The 15,281-nt window shown below is 36.4% G+C and overlaps 1 protein-coding gene across 1 annotated transcript in view; it reads right to left on the bottom strand.

Moving 5' to 3' along the window:
• Positions 1 to 15,281, bottom strand: part of Sbf2 (SET binding factor 2) — a 444,817-nt gene that overhangs the window by 428,728 nt on the left and 808 nt on the right. The gene's annotated exons all lie outside the window — the stretch shown is intronic.

The raw sequence follows: 15,281 nt of genomic DNA, 5'->3' as shown, positions 1-15,281 counted from the left end.
TATTTCTCTCTCTGAGTCTTACTTGGGTTAGCTGAGGCTGGGAAAAACAAAATATGTATTTGTATCCACAACCAAATGTCATTAATTACAAGCAGATGTTTTTGCACTTAAAATTTGTCCCAAAATTAATTATTTAAACAAATTATTTTCCATTTAATTAATTATTTAAACAAGTTATCTATCTTCCATTTCAAGTTCTTAAATCTTTTTCTCTCCCCCTCCCCCTCTCTCTTCTCTTTCTCTCCCCCCTCCCTCCCCTCTTCTCTCTTCTTCTTCCTCTTCCTCTTCCTCTTCTCCCTCCCTCCCTCCCCCCCCCTCTCTTTTTAATCTGTGGTACTGGAGATTGAACCCAGGAGTACTCTACTCCCGAGCTACAACCCCAGCATATTTTATTTTATTTTTTGAGACAGGGTCTTACTAAATTGCCCAGGTTGGCCTTCCATCTGTGATCCTCCTACCTCAGTCTCCCAAGCAGCTGGAATTATAGACATGTGCCACCACATCCAGCTTAAATCTATATTGTAAATCTATGATGATAAAATATTTTCTGGAAGGAAAACAGTTTGATAGGTCAAGTTGTTTTCTTCAAATCATGGTACTTACTAACTGACCTTGTAAATTAACAAAGTACACAGAGAGCTACAAAGGATCAAGAAAAAGATGACATCTACATAAAGGTCTCATCAGTAGAACAGGGGCATTTCTTACCAAGGAAGACACAAATTCTTTCTCCTAACTAGATCTGTTTGGGAAATCACTGAAAAGAGTAGCCTACAACTGTCCACATAATAAATAATCCATAAATTATTATTTACTGTATAGTATGTATTCTGCTAAAATATTAGTATCTCTGCCAAAAGGATTTTGTTTCCCCCAATTCCAAGAATTTCTCTACTTAGAAAATACTGGGATCTATATGGACCAGACCTGCAAAGATATCTATTTCAGTTTGAATAAATTAGATAAATACAAGAAGGAAGACTTCAGGATTTTCAGAACTCAGATTCCAGGTTTCAAATATTTTTAGGATACAATAATGATCAAAGATAAGTAGCAATTAGTTATGTTTCAGAGATAGCATTTGAATTAGGTTTAAAGTCTGATCTCACTGAACTAACCCCTTTGCATCTTCACCTTCAGGAGCTATGCAGTTTCTACTGATAAGTGACTATTTTTCCTAATTAAAATTTCCCCTAAGGAAATGAGTATATTCTTATATTACTAATTTGTCTCAATCTTTCTAGAAGACTATTTATCATACACCTCTAAACTATTTAAATGTTCTTTGGCTTTCAGAACGCTATACCCAGAAGTATGTTTCCAAAGTTCTGTGTCCATCTTCATTTTGTGCCTATCTTTGCTTTAGTTTGTGTCCAATACTCTCCTAGCTTCTCTAAACACAGCAGGGAAGCTGCCTTGGCATCCTCAACTTAGAATCCTTAGTCATCCTAATAGAAAAAGTTAGGCTTTGTTCCAAAAAAGAAGATCCAAGGATGGCTCTAATTAATTAGCCCAACTTAAAGCTAGGGGAGTATGGGTAACTAGAAATGACACTTTGCCTGAGACCACAGAAAATAAAAGGCAAGGTTCCCAAAAGAAAATTTCTGAACATAAAATTAATATATGTCTGTAAAACATACATAATCTTTGACTTGGGAGTTCACTTCCAGGGATTAAAATTTACACCATAATTGTATGCCAAACAGTGATTTAATTGCTTTATAAGAATTAACTCATTTAATCTTTGCAACAATTCTATGAGGCAGAAACTATCAGTAATCAATTGTTGATTATTAATGAACTATTGATACTAATCAATTTATTATTATCTCATTTTATGGATGCAGAAACTGAGACCAAAAAATTAAGTAACTTGTCTAAGGTCAGACTATTAAGAGGCAAAACCAGGTATCAAACCCAGACCACCTGGCTTCATTTCACACTTTTAACTTTACCACTACTAAACTTTACTACCTCTCTCTTTACTAATCCCAAGAAATTAAGAATGAATTCAAACCAGTCATAGTTGCGCATGCCTGTAATCCCAGTGACTCGGGAGGCTGAGGCAAGAAGATGGCAAGTTTAAAGCCTGCCTCAGCAAATTAATGAGGCCATAAGCAACTCAATGAGACTCTTGTCTCTAAATAAAAAAGGGCTGAGGATGTGGCTAAGTGGTTAAGCATCCCTGGTGCAATCCTTGGTACCAAAAAAAGACCGAGAGAAATAGAGAATGAATTAAAAAATTTACCTAAGATTCATCATAACACCATTTACAACTGCAGAAATTTTGAAATAACCAAAATGTCTCATCATAAGCGATTCACTGGCAAAGTTACTGTAAGAACATTAAATTGTATATTAAAATGATAAAATACTTAGTTAATAAAAAATAATTTCACTACATAAAATATACAGTATATAAAAATCTGGCAGTTGTTTTTAAAAATACTGCATAAATGAACAGATGTTATGAACTTGTTTTGTAAGAAATAAAATACTAATGATAAAAATATTATACATAAATGCACATAAAAATCTCTAGAAAGATATGTTAAAATGTTACCAGTATGCCACTTTGGTAATACCCCCAGGGGTGGCTAAAATCAAAAAGATACAAAATAAACAAGAGAAAAATTTAAAAATTAAGGTGAGCAACTCTTGACTCCTTAAGAGAACACAAGTAATTCACTGTAGCTGATGCTTACTTATTTGCCAGTTACCAACTACTCACATAATTTCCTTGAGTCTTGTAACAATTTCTTCAATAGCTTCAAACCTCATGATCCACAAGCACAAACAACCCTTGGTAAACATAGTGATTTCAACATACCATTTCTTTAAAATTATTCATTTAAAATAGTCCCTAAAGTGAGCTTCTATATAATATGTACATAGAAGAAAAGACTATTTTGTTTTGATTTTTTAATTAGGTGCTTTGGTAACTATTAATGTCTAATCATTAGTAGGGAAAAAAACAGAAATGTTATATAAGGGAGTAAAATTAAAATGATGGGACAGTTTTCAGAAATCATACAACCTAATTGAACAAATTAAATCAGTCTAGGATCTAGATGTTTTTGGAATCAAACCATTGTTTTTTAAAACTGTTTCAAGTAACATTCACATTTATGGAGTAAGAAAAATGGTATCATTATTTATTCAGATTAAAATCAAACAGGAAAGATTATAACATGTCAAAAATAAATACACAAGCACATAGCTTTATAGAACTCGTTTTTCTTTTTAAAAATAACAAAAAACATGATGCTTATTTAGCTGTGTTTTGATATATGCATGAATGTTATAACCATGTTTCTAAGTAACATCAATATTTGTCAATGCTAGGACAAGGGGTGGCAAACAGGTACAAAAACAAAGATGTCCCAACCCACACCAGTGTATGTGAGTATCCTTTCTTGTGCAGACTTCTAATATTGCATACAAATGATGCTGGCGTTTAAGGGTAAGGAATAGAATATCTCCTGAAGCAGTCCTGATACCAATCATACATAAAAGAGACAGATTAGGCTAGGCAAATAATCCATTCTTGTCACCTTAGACCTGACAGGAATGGATTATTTGCCCAGCCCTCACCTAGGTCTAGATGTAAGAGACATGTTGATACATTACTGGTGGGACTGCAAATTAGTGCAACCACCCTGCAAAGTAGATTTCTCAGAAAACTTGGAATGGAACTGCCATTTGACCCAGTTATCCCACTCCTTGGTATATACCCCAAATACCTAAAATCAGCCTACTACACTGACTCAGCCACATCAATGTTTATAGCAGCTGAATTCACAATAGCTATGGAACCAACCTAGGTACCTTACCTTCAACAGATGAATGGATAAAGAAAATGTGGTGTATATATACACAAGGGAATATTAATCAGCCATAAAGAATGAAATTATGGCACTTAGTAGTAAACAGATGGAACTGGAGACCATCATGCTAAGTGAAATAAGCCAATCCCCCCAAAAACAAAGGCCAAATGCTCTCTCTGTTGTCTCTGATATGGGGATGCTAACACACAATAAGTAGGGGAGGGAAGAATAGAAGTTCAGTAGATTAGACAAAGGGGAATGAAGGGAAGGGATGTGGGATAGAAATAGGAAAGACAGTAAAATGAATCGGACATAACTTTCCTCTATTCAGATAAGAATAAATGACCAGTGTAACTCCATATCATGTTCAACCACAAGAATCGGACCCTAATTAGAATAAGGCATACTCCATGTATGTACATGATACATTCAACATCAAATACATCAAATACAAATACATCAAAATACATTCTACCATCATGTACATCTAAAAAGAACAAATAAAGTCAAGAGTAAAAAAAGAGAGAGAGACAAGTTGAAACTGGACATAGTGGTGCACAACTATAATCCCAGCTACTTAGGAGGCTGAGAAAAGAGGATCACAATATCAAGGTCTCTGCAACTTAGCAAGATCCTATCTCAAAAATAAAAAAGGCTGGGATGTAGCTCAGAGGTAGAAGAGTCCTGGGTTCAATCCCTAATACCATAAAAATAAGTAAGACAAGTTGAAAGGAAAAATTACTTTTATCAGATGATGGTAGACCAGAAAATAAGCGGAATGGTTATCTATATCCTTTAAGAAACCACAGCCCCAATAGGAGTAAACTATATCTTGGAAACCTTTTGTTTGTTGGGGTGTGTGTGTGTGTGTGTGTGTGTGTGTGTGTGTGTGTGTGTTTTATAGCCCTTAGAAAAGTATTTTATTTATTTATTTATTTTTGCAGGGCTGAGGTTGAAACGAGGGGCACTCTACCACTGAGCTACATCCCCAGCCCTGTTTATATATACGTAAATTTTTTTGAGACAGGGTCTTGCTAAGTTATCCAGACTGCCCTGGAACTTGCTTCCCTCCTGCCTGGGCCTCCTGACTAGCTGGAATTATAGGCATGTACCACTGTTTCCAACTAGAAAAGTCTTATTTCAGTATTTCAGCCTTGTTTCAGCTGTGTCTCAGAAAATAAAGGGAAAATTTATTTGGTACAGGATGATAGTTAGGTGGGAATGTTAAGAAAAAGTAGTAACTTCATGAGCTGGAGTAGAGAAATGGAAGAATTAAAGTTTGGGGGTTAAGCAGACCTTTCCCTTGTGGAGGCTTTCTGTCCACTGTAAATTCTGAAAGACTGGGGTTTCATTTCATTAAAAGTTCTAGAACTGGGAATGGTTGTACATGCCTGTAATCCCAGCAACTCCAGAGGATAAGGTAGGAGGATTGCAAGGTTGAGACCATCCTCAGAAAGTTAGCAAGGCCCAAAGCAACTCAGTGAGACCTTATCTTTAAATAAAAAGGGGTAGGGATGTAGTTCAGTGGTAAAGCACCCCTGGGTTCAACCCCAGTACTAAAAAATAAAATAAGAAACTAGAAAATTTCCATACAGGTACTTAGAACCAAATTCACTGGGACAAAGTCACAGTGGTACTATAGTCAAAAAGGCAGGAGCTTTTCGTAATGTTTGAAATTTTTGTAACAAATATGTATTACTACAATAAGTAAGATATAAAACAGTTTAGCAATAGGGAGGTCAGTTAAAGCAATATGCAAAGGAATATGCAGGAACATGTATCAGGAATGTGCAACAGAACCACAACGGTTGAGTCAAGCTGAACAGAAAAACAGATATGAGGGGCTGGGGCTAGAGCTCAGTGGTAGAGCATTTGCCTAGCATGTGTGCAGCACTGGGTTCAATTCTCAGCACTGCATATAGATAAATGAATAAAGTAAAGTTCTATCAACATCTAAAAAAATTAAAAAGAAAGAAAGAAAAGAAAAAGGAAATATTTTTAAAAGAAAGAAAAGAAAACCAGATATGCACAGAGACAGAAGGTATAGCTCAGTGGTAGGCTGGGGTTAGTATGCAGCAAGACTCTGGATTTGATCACCAACACACACAAAAAAGAAAAGAAAAATAGTAAGCAGAGATTCTAAACAATATGGCACAAAAAATCAAGAGCCAGGCTTCTGGATCAGTGAAAAAGTAAGTTTATAAGGAGATGAAGTCAAGATGTGAGTAAAAGCAAGAAGAAATGCTACACGCCTGTGATCCCACAGGAAGATCACAAATTCAAGGCCAGCCTGGGTAAGACACTGTCTCAAAATAAAAAAATCAAAAGTGCTAGGCCTGGTGACTTCAGGAGGCTGAGACAGAAGAACTGCAAGTTGAAAACCAGCCTCAGCAAATCAGCAAGGCCCTGAGCAACTTTGCAAGACTCTATTTCAAAACAAATAAATTAATTAAGAGGGCTAGGGATATGGCTCAGTCATTAAGTGACCCTGGCTTTAATCCCCCATACCAAAAGACAAAACAAACAAAAAAAGCTGGGAATGTAGCTCGGTGGTAAAGCACACCTGGGTTCAATCCCTAGTACCTAATAATAATAATAATAAACTTTTAAAAGAAATTAAATATATTGGACTACATAAAATTTATGCAGCATGACACAGGACATGCATTTATCAAACTGATAGTCAGCCCTAAGTATTCTGGGTTCCACATTCAACAACACTTGCAAATTTAACCAACTACAGATTGAAAATATTCAGGAAAAAAATATTTTGTCTGTACTGAACATATACAGACTTTTCTTGTTAGTATACCCTAAATGATATAGTATAACAACTATTTATACAGAATTTACATTGTATTTCTTAAGTAATCTAGAGATGATGGAGGTTATATGTAGGTTATATGCAAATATTCATTTCATATAAGGGACTTGAGTATCTTCAGATTTTGGTGTCCTGAAGTTGGGGGAGGGGTCCTGGAACCAATTCCCCATGGATACCAAGAGACAACTGTATAATGTTCTGAAATCATTATCCTAATTATCAAATCCATGAGCTTATTTTAGCCTTCATTATACACATCATCTTCAGAACATTTCATACTTATTTACTATTTTATCTTCCTGAAAATTTGGCACACCCTGGGCTTCGATGATACCACACAATCTTTGTTCTCTTTCCTGGTTGTTCAGTTTCCTGGCTGCTACTACTTTATCTACCTCTTGAATATTGATTTTTCTCTGGGTTCAACTATTATGTCACTCCTCTTCTCATTCTATACATTTCCTAAGGAATCTCATTCTTTTCTTCATATCTGACAATCAACTAGCTATTGAAAATTGTCAAATCTCTAATCTTCACCTCTGTCTTTACCACCTGACATATATTTACAACATCCAAATGGTATCTCTATCTTGATTAGCATTTCATCCAAATTCATTCCTTCTCCTTAATGCTTTAATTGCATTTATAGTATCATTACCCACTCATTACTCAGGCTAGAGATTTTGTTATCCTCAACTATTCTTCCTACTTTACTCCTCATACTCATTCATTACTAAATTTTGCTAATTTGAGCTTTCAAATTTCTCTAGCATCCATAAACTCCTTTCTATTTTCACTGTAAATGCTCCAGAATTCTGATACTGGTCTTTCTGTCTCTTGTTCACTGCCATTTGAGTTACTTTTCTAGGTTAATTCTTGCTTTTCAAAAATTCATTTCAAAAACCTCACTATCTACAGAGTCAATGCTAAATTCTACAAAGCTTTTCACAGCCTGATCCCAATCACTTCAACATCAAAGCTGACCTCCATTTCCAACTACACTACTCTCCATTACTGTAACAGGATACACACATACTTCCACATTTTTCTCTCTGCCTATAATCTCTATCCTCTTTTTCATATAGCAAAGACTTATTCATCATTCTCAACCTGGTTTAAACATCACCTCTCATAAGAAGTCTTCTCTTTCTCTCAGGAAAATAGGTCTAACTTCTTATCATTACTTCTTACTTCAAGACTTCCTCCACTAATTACTAAGTTAAAAATATTGTTCTTTTTCTTTTTTTTTAAGACATTTGAACTCCTGAACTCAAGTGATCCTCCTACCTCCTGAATCTCCTCACGAGCTGAAACTAGATACCCAGCTCTGAAACTCACCTATTTATTCATTTGTTTACTGGCCTCACACTTGGCACAATGACTATAAAGTGATAAATATTTTTCATCAATTAATCCAAAATTTCTTGACAGTCTGTAAGAAAAACAATAACCAGGGCTGGGGTTGTAGCTCAGTGGTAGAGCACTAGCCTAGCATGTGTGAGAGGCACTGGGTTCAATTCTCAGCATCACATATAAATAAATAAAATAAAGTTCTATCAACAACTGAAAAATAATAATAATTTTTAAATTAAAAAAAAACAATAACCAGGAAATCCCAACTCCTTCAATATAGATTGGGGATGAGAAAGGAACCCTGAACTATGTATTCCAATGGTTTAATAATAATCAAATATCCATTTTTAAATGGATAGTCTTATGGGGCTGGCCTAGGTGTAACTCACTGGTACAGTGTGTGCTCAATATGCACAAAGCCCTGGGTTCAATCGCATACACACACACACACACACACACACACAAACCCAGCTGTGGTGGTACATGCCTATAATCCCAGTTACTCAAGAGGCTGTAGCAGAAGGATCCCAAGTTCCAGATCAGTCTGTACAACTTAACAAGAGTCTACCTCAAAATGAAATTTTAAAAATAAGGGCTGCCAGGCATGGTGGGGCAGACCTGTAATCTCAGCAACTCAGGAGGCTGAGGAAGGAGGATCACAAGACCAGCCGCAGCAACTTAGTGAGGTCCTAAGCAATTTAGTGAGACCCTGTCTCAAAAATAAAATTAAAATGGTTGGGGATGTGGTTCAGTGGGAAAGTACCCCTGGATTAAATCGATGGTAACAAAAAAAAATGGAGAGGACGGCAGGGAGGGTGTAGTTCAGTGGTAAAACTATTGCCTAAGCACGGAGGCCCTGGATTCAATTCTCAGGGAAAAAAAAGAAAAAGTCTCAAAACATGGTATTTTAGGTATTATACATAATTTTTCCTTTTGGCCTACCTCACCTATAATATACTACTTAAATAAAACCAATTAAGTACCTACAAAGTATTTCAAATGCTTTCTCTAATATATGTGAACACTTTGATTTGAAAATACAAGAACCTCAAATGATTATCAAACTTAACTCTAGGTTAAATAAAATCTAGATAAGTAGATTATTTCTAAATTTATTAATGGAAAGCAGAAGTAAGGAAAAAATAAATGAAAGTAAAGGCATGTAGGGAATTAATACAATAGTCATCAATTTTCTTTGACAAATCTCAGTGTAACTAAAAGTAAAAATAGTTGGCTAAATAACTAACTACTAGAAACAAATATTTCTAATTATTCTGTGCAGACATAAAGACTGGAAAATAAAGTCTTAACTTCAAATTATCAAAATCCAAACAGCTATTTAAAAAAAAAAGGGGAGAGGGGGTTCAAACTATGTTTTCCTAAACAGGAGAGCAGCATCATAAAAACACAAAATTGGAAAAAAGTAAATGTCCAATAATAAAGGGAATGATGAAGTTAAACTGATATTCACACAAGATGTAATAATTCCACCACTGAAGATTATGTTCTTCTGAAATTTTATAGCATAAAAATTTCCTGGGGCTGGGGTTGTGGCTCAGTGGTAGAGCGCTTACCTAGCATGTTTGAGGCACTGGGTTCGATCCTCAGCAACACATATGAATAAATAAAAAATTAACGTATATCAACAACTAAAAAAAAATTTTTTTTTAATTTCCTTATGTTGCACTGGGGATATAGCTCAGAAGCAGAAAGCACCTGCCTACCTTGGTTCCATCCCCAGTAACAAAACAACAACAACAACAACAAATCCTTACACCACAAATATGGAGTTGAGTATCTTTTATCTTCCTTATAGCTTTTTTCAAATTAAACCTTTTATTTTGAGGTATTGTAGATTTACAGTTGTAAAGCCGGGGTTGGTATTGGTTACTCGGGAGGCTGAGGCATGAGGATCAAAAGTTCAAGGCCAGTTTGGGCAACTTAGCAAGACCCTGTCTCAAAACAAACAAACAACAACAACAAAAAACCAGCTGGGGACGTAGCTCAATGGTATAGGGCCCTGAGAAAACAAACATACACACAAAGAGCTGTCAGAAATGAAACCATGTACCCTTTACTTAGTTTTCCTTAATTGTAACATCTTACAAAATCATAGCACAATACCATCACTAGGATACAAACTTTATTGTAAGTCACCATTCTTACTTGGATCTCCCCTAACAAACGTATTCATTTGTTTGTATGAGTGGTATTTAGTTCTCCAAAATTTCATCACATATGGAACTTCGTGTATCTACCATCCAGTGAAGATACAAACCAGTTCTATCATCACAAAAAAAAAAACCCTTTCTGTTGCCCTTTTATAACCATATCTCCCCTCTCCTTTGTTTTTTCCATATTTTTAACAACTGTGTGTCCACTCAATATACATTTGTTAAATACTAAGTGTCAGGTACTCTGCTTTCTATGTAACTTGAATAGCACATACTAACTCTTTTTTTTTTTTTCCACTTTTTAAAAGCAAATTTCAAGACAGTGTTTTTTCTTTCAATAAATTTTAAAATAGATACATCAATAACCTCAACTGAGTGGAAAAGGCACTTTAGGAACAAAAATAAAGAGTATGTTAGTAATTACAGGAACTCTTGTATTAAATGTATACATTCCGGTAACATATCGTAGTATGATTAACTTTCAGAGAGAGCTGGATAATAAAATCATATTAGTGCCTGAAGAAAACTACATAATAAAGGTCTGCAGAATCAATTAGATTGAATCTTCAATTGTAATTTAAATAAATACATGGATTTAGTAGATTTTCTTTCAGTAAGTTTTTACAGAGGAAGACTATAACCACAAATCAAAAGCAACCCTGAGTTCAATCTCTAGTATTAAAAAACAAAAACAGGGTCTGGGTTTGTGGCTCAGTGGTAGAGCACTTGCCCAGCATGTGTGAGACACTGGGTTGGATTCTCAGCAACACATATAAATAAATAAATAAAATAAAGGTCCACCAACAACTAATAAAAATATTTTTTTAAAAAACTAAAAAAAATTGAACAGTTCACTTTTAAGTTTTTTGTTTTGTTTGTTTTCTGTGTCTTATACATGTACTTAGGGTAATGATGTCCATTTCATTCCACTATCTTTCCTACCTCCCAGCCCCCTTCTTTCCCCTACTTTTAAGTTTTAACAGTGAAATTTATTGCACGTAAATTATATTTGAATAAACTACAAAAAATCATCCCAAATAGGAAAAAAAAATTATACATTTCACTATTGAGATTATGCAATCTATACAATTTCCAGATTTTGTTACTAAAACAAAAATCTTCTTTGCTGTGAGAAGGGGAGTATCCTGGGGCAGAAGCTTGTAGGATTCCAATTGAGCTAAAAAAAAAAATCATCTATGTGAAAAGAAACTGACCAAAGCAGACTACATTGAGTCAGAGTCCATGGGTCAAAGCAGAAAGATCAAACCAGTATGTAGCACTGAGGTACAGACACATTCAGAGGATGTCTTCACTAGGAAGCAGCCCAACAAAGGAGGTAAGAGCCTGAATAGGTGAGAAGCGTGTACAAAGACAGACGGGAGACAAATGTGGGGAGTGTGGGAGGCCAACCTTAAGGGTGACTGAGTTACTCCCCAGCTGGGTGCTGAGGCACTCAGTCACAGAAATGGGTGTGTCTTGCTACAGCCCCATGGGTGAAGCTATGCTCACCTGTTCCTTTGTAATATAACTCCTTGCCCTGTTTAGGATAGAATCTTCCATGGAAGTGCCTTGTGTGTGTCCCCTCCTCTTACTGTGCCCTTGGGTGTGGCCTACCCAGGTGTCAGTCAACCTGCTGACAGTGGACATCATGAAGATAGACTCAGCCCCCTGAAACCTGACCCCTTGCCTCATTTGAATAGCTTCTCCTCAATAAAAGGGGTCAGCGTGTGTGCTCTCTCTCTCTCTCTTTCTGTGGACCCTTAAGGTCCTAGGAGCCGTCACAGCAACCCCAAAGAAAAAGGTATTTGTGTCTCTTGTGTGGTTATTTCGTGCAGCCCAGTTAGCCCAGTTTAACTAGAGTGAACCCTGAGCCCTTTAGTCAAGAGAACAGAAACCCGGCAGGGGAGTAGGTTAGGAAAGCCCTGTGCTAAGTCAGAGTATGCTGGAAGGCCCTGTGCATCCATCCTACTATGGGCTCTTGGATCATGACAGGGCTGGAGTTGAGGGAAGAAGAGATAAAATGAAGAACCTGAGCATTAGCAGGAAAAGGGGATGGGAGTGAAGAAGAAAGATCAGTTATAGGGCTGGGGTTGGGGGGTGGCAGTGGCAATGCTTGCCTAGCATGTGTGAGAGACCATGGGTTTAATTCCTGGCACAGCAAAAAAATAAAAAGGTTGGTTTAAATGGAGAAACCAAACAAATAGGTAAACATATTAAGGATAATGAAAGCCAGAAAGCCAGATAACTTGCTGTCTATGAAGAACATTACAACCTGAAAAAGGAGAAAACTAGATTGGATCCTGGAGTGTTGAACTAAAATCAGAGGTATCAGGGTGAATTCAATTTTCATTATGTAAAGAAATATAGAGGGGCTGGGGGTACAGCTCAGTTGGTAGAGTCCTTATTTCGCATGCACAAGGCCCTGGGTTCAATCCCCAGCACGTGTGAGACACTGGGTTGGATTCTCAGCAACACATACAAAAGCAAATTTAACAACAGCAACACATATAGAAGAAAGGAAGAAAGAAGGAAGCAAATGTGTATGTGTGATACATACATATATTTCCCAGATCCAACCATTAACAATCTTTCAGCAATATGACAGTGGCACTGGAAAATTTCATTCTCCATTAAAGGGAATCAGGGATCCCTAGAGAAATGGCTAATGGCTAATTCCAGGGCCAAGACAAGGAAGTACAAGATAAGCTATGGGGCAGGGCCTCAGTGGTAGAGTGCTGGTCCAGCATGCAGGAGGCCCCTAGGTGAGATTCACCAAAGAAACAAGGGGGAAAAAAAGATAATCCAGGAAATCTTTTTTTTTTTTTTTGGTGGCACTGCAGATTAAACCCAGGTGCCCTATACCACTGAGCTACACCCCAGACTTTTATATTTTGAGACAGACTTGCTCATTTGCCAAGGTTGGCCTTGAACTTGTGATCCTCCTACCACAGCCTCCTAAGTAACTGGGATAACAAGCATTTGCCACCACACCAGCCCAGGAATATCTTATGACAAAAAGTAAAGATACACTAAAAAAATGATAAGGACATGTCATAAAGATAAAAAAAAAAAAAAAAAAAAAAAAAAACAGCTGTATGGGCTATCACTGGCCAAATGAGAAATAATTTGAACACCAAAATAAATATTGGTATGGCCTGAATGTTTATAACCGCCCCCAAAAAATTCACCCCAACGTGATGATACTAGGAAGTGATGGTACTAGGTCAGGGGGGTGGAGCCCTCATAAATGGCATTAGTTCCTCTATTAAAGAGATCCCAGAAAGCTCATTTGCCCTTTAGGTCATGTGAGGTTAAAGTGAAAACATGGCTATGAGGAAGTAAACCCTCATTGGAAACCAAATCTGCAGGAGCCTAAATCTTGAACTTTCAGTGTTTAGAACTTTAAGAAATAAATTTCTGTCATTTATACATTGCTCAGTTTAATCTATTTTTGTTAAAGTAACAGATTAAAACAAACTGTAATAGAATATAATCCACTAATAAACAAGAAAACCATGAATTCATAGATGTCGATAAATGAATCCATCAAATTTTGTTGAGGAACAAGTATTTACATAGTTTCACAGTACTCCTCACAAAAACTATTAAGTATTAACTTCACAGTGGAGAAACCTGACAGATACTGATATTTAAAGTGAAAATCACCAATAATGAAGTGAAACTGTGCACCACCTAACTGGATGCAGTGAGCATCATTTCTGTGATATTCTTGTCCAATTGCATAATCTATATGGATCTAACCACGAGAGAATGGACAATTCTAAAATGAAGAAAATTCTACAAAATAACAAAACTGTAATCATTAAAAGTGCCAAGGTCACAGAGAAGAGGCAGGAACTGTTCCAGATTGAAGGAGACTAAAGAAGCATATCAAATGCAACCCATAATTATGCAAGGATCCTTTTGCCAGTAAAGAAATTAACAGCACAATCAACAAAATAACTAGATATTATACTGTATCAATATGAATTTCCTATTTTGATGCTTGTACTGTGATTATGTAGGAAAATATAATCTTTGGAGAAAATGCACACTAAAGCATACTGGGGTGACAGATTACTAGTTCAATAGCTTCCTCCTAAATTACGCAGGGAAAAAAATTCTTTGTACCATACTCGCAACTTTTCTTCAAGTTATGATTGTTTAAAAATGTTGGGGTGGGAGGGGAAGTTGGGCACGTGCTACATGCCTGTAATCCTAGCTACTTAGAAGGCTGAGGCAAGAGGATACAAGTTCCAGACCAACCTGAGCAATTTATTGAGACCCTGTGTCAAAATAAAAATTTAAAAGACTGGGGTGTAGCTCAGTGGTAGAGTGCCTCTGGGTTCAATCTCCAGTGGGGAGGGGAGGCAGAACAATGTCACTAAAAACTAAACAAGATTAAAAACAGGCTGGGATTGTAGCCGGGTGAAGCCCTTGCCTAGAATGCGCAAGACCCTAAATTTGATCCCAGATCACAAAGGTTAAAAACAAAAGTGTCTCCTATCACACTTAATCTTGTTAGGAGACACTAAACTATGCAAAATTATTAGGAAATAAATGAAATTTTGAAACCAGGAGACACTCTAAATATAGCCCAGCCCCTTCTGTTAAATAACTGAGAGGTGAAAGATGAAAGATTCCCACTAAAAGAGGTGAAGTTCTTAGGACAGCAATAATGAGAAGGGCAATGGACCATCGAGAGTGGGTGGAACAATGGTTTACTGACACTACTGTGACCATCAGCAAAACACAATCTCAGAATCTCCTCTGAAAAATGAAGGGAGATAGAACTGATATGTAAAATTCCTTGTCAGTGTGAGGCTGGAACTACCCTGGGGGGGAAAAAAGTGCTTCCCCAGTTCAGTTTTTTATCACATTGTTTACCTACATAGTCATACAAAGGAATGCAAACAAAAATAAACGTGCATGGACCTTTAACTCTCTTAAATTGTGAAAGTCCATCAATTAAAATGTAAAGTGCAATGAATTAGCCAAATTGCTCCTTGAAGAAAATTTTATGACGACTGAAGAGAACAATTAAAACACACATTTAAGTGAAACATCATTATCTCCAGCGATGGGCAGGATGCCTTTAATGAA

This window comes from Marmota flaviventris, chromosome 9, assembly GCF_047511675.1.
Source record: "Marmota flaviventris isolate mMarFla1 chromosome 9, mMarFla1.hap1, whole genome shotgun sequence".
Classification (NCBI taxonomy): Eukaryota; Metazoa; Chordata; class Mammalia; order Rodentia; family Sciuridae; genus Marmota; species Marmota flaviventris.
This window is presented reverse-complemented; position numbering and strand designations above follow the sequence as displayed.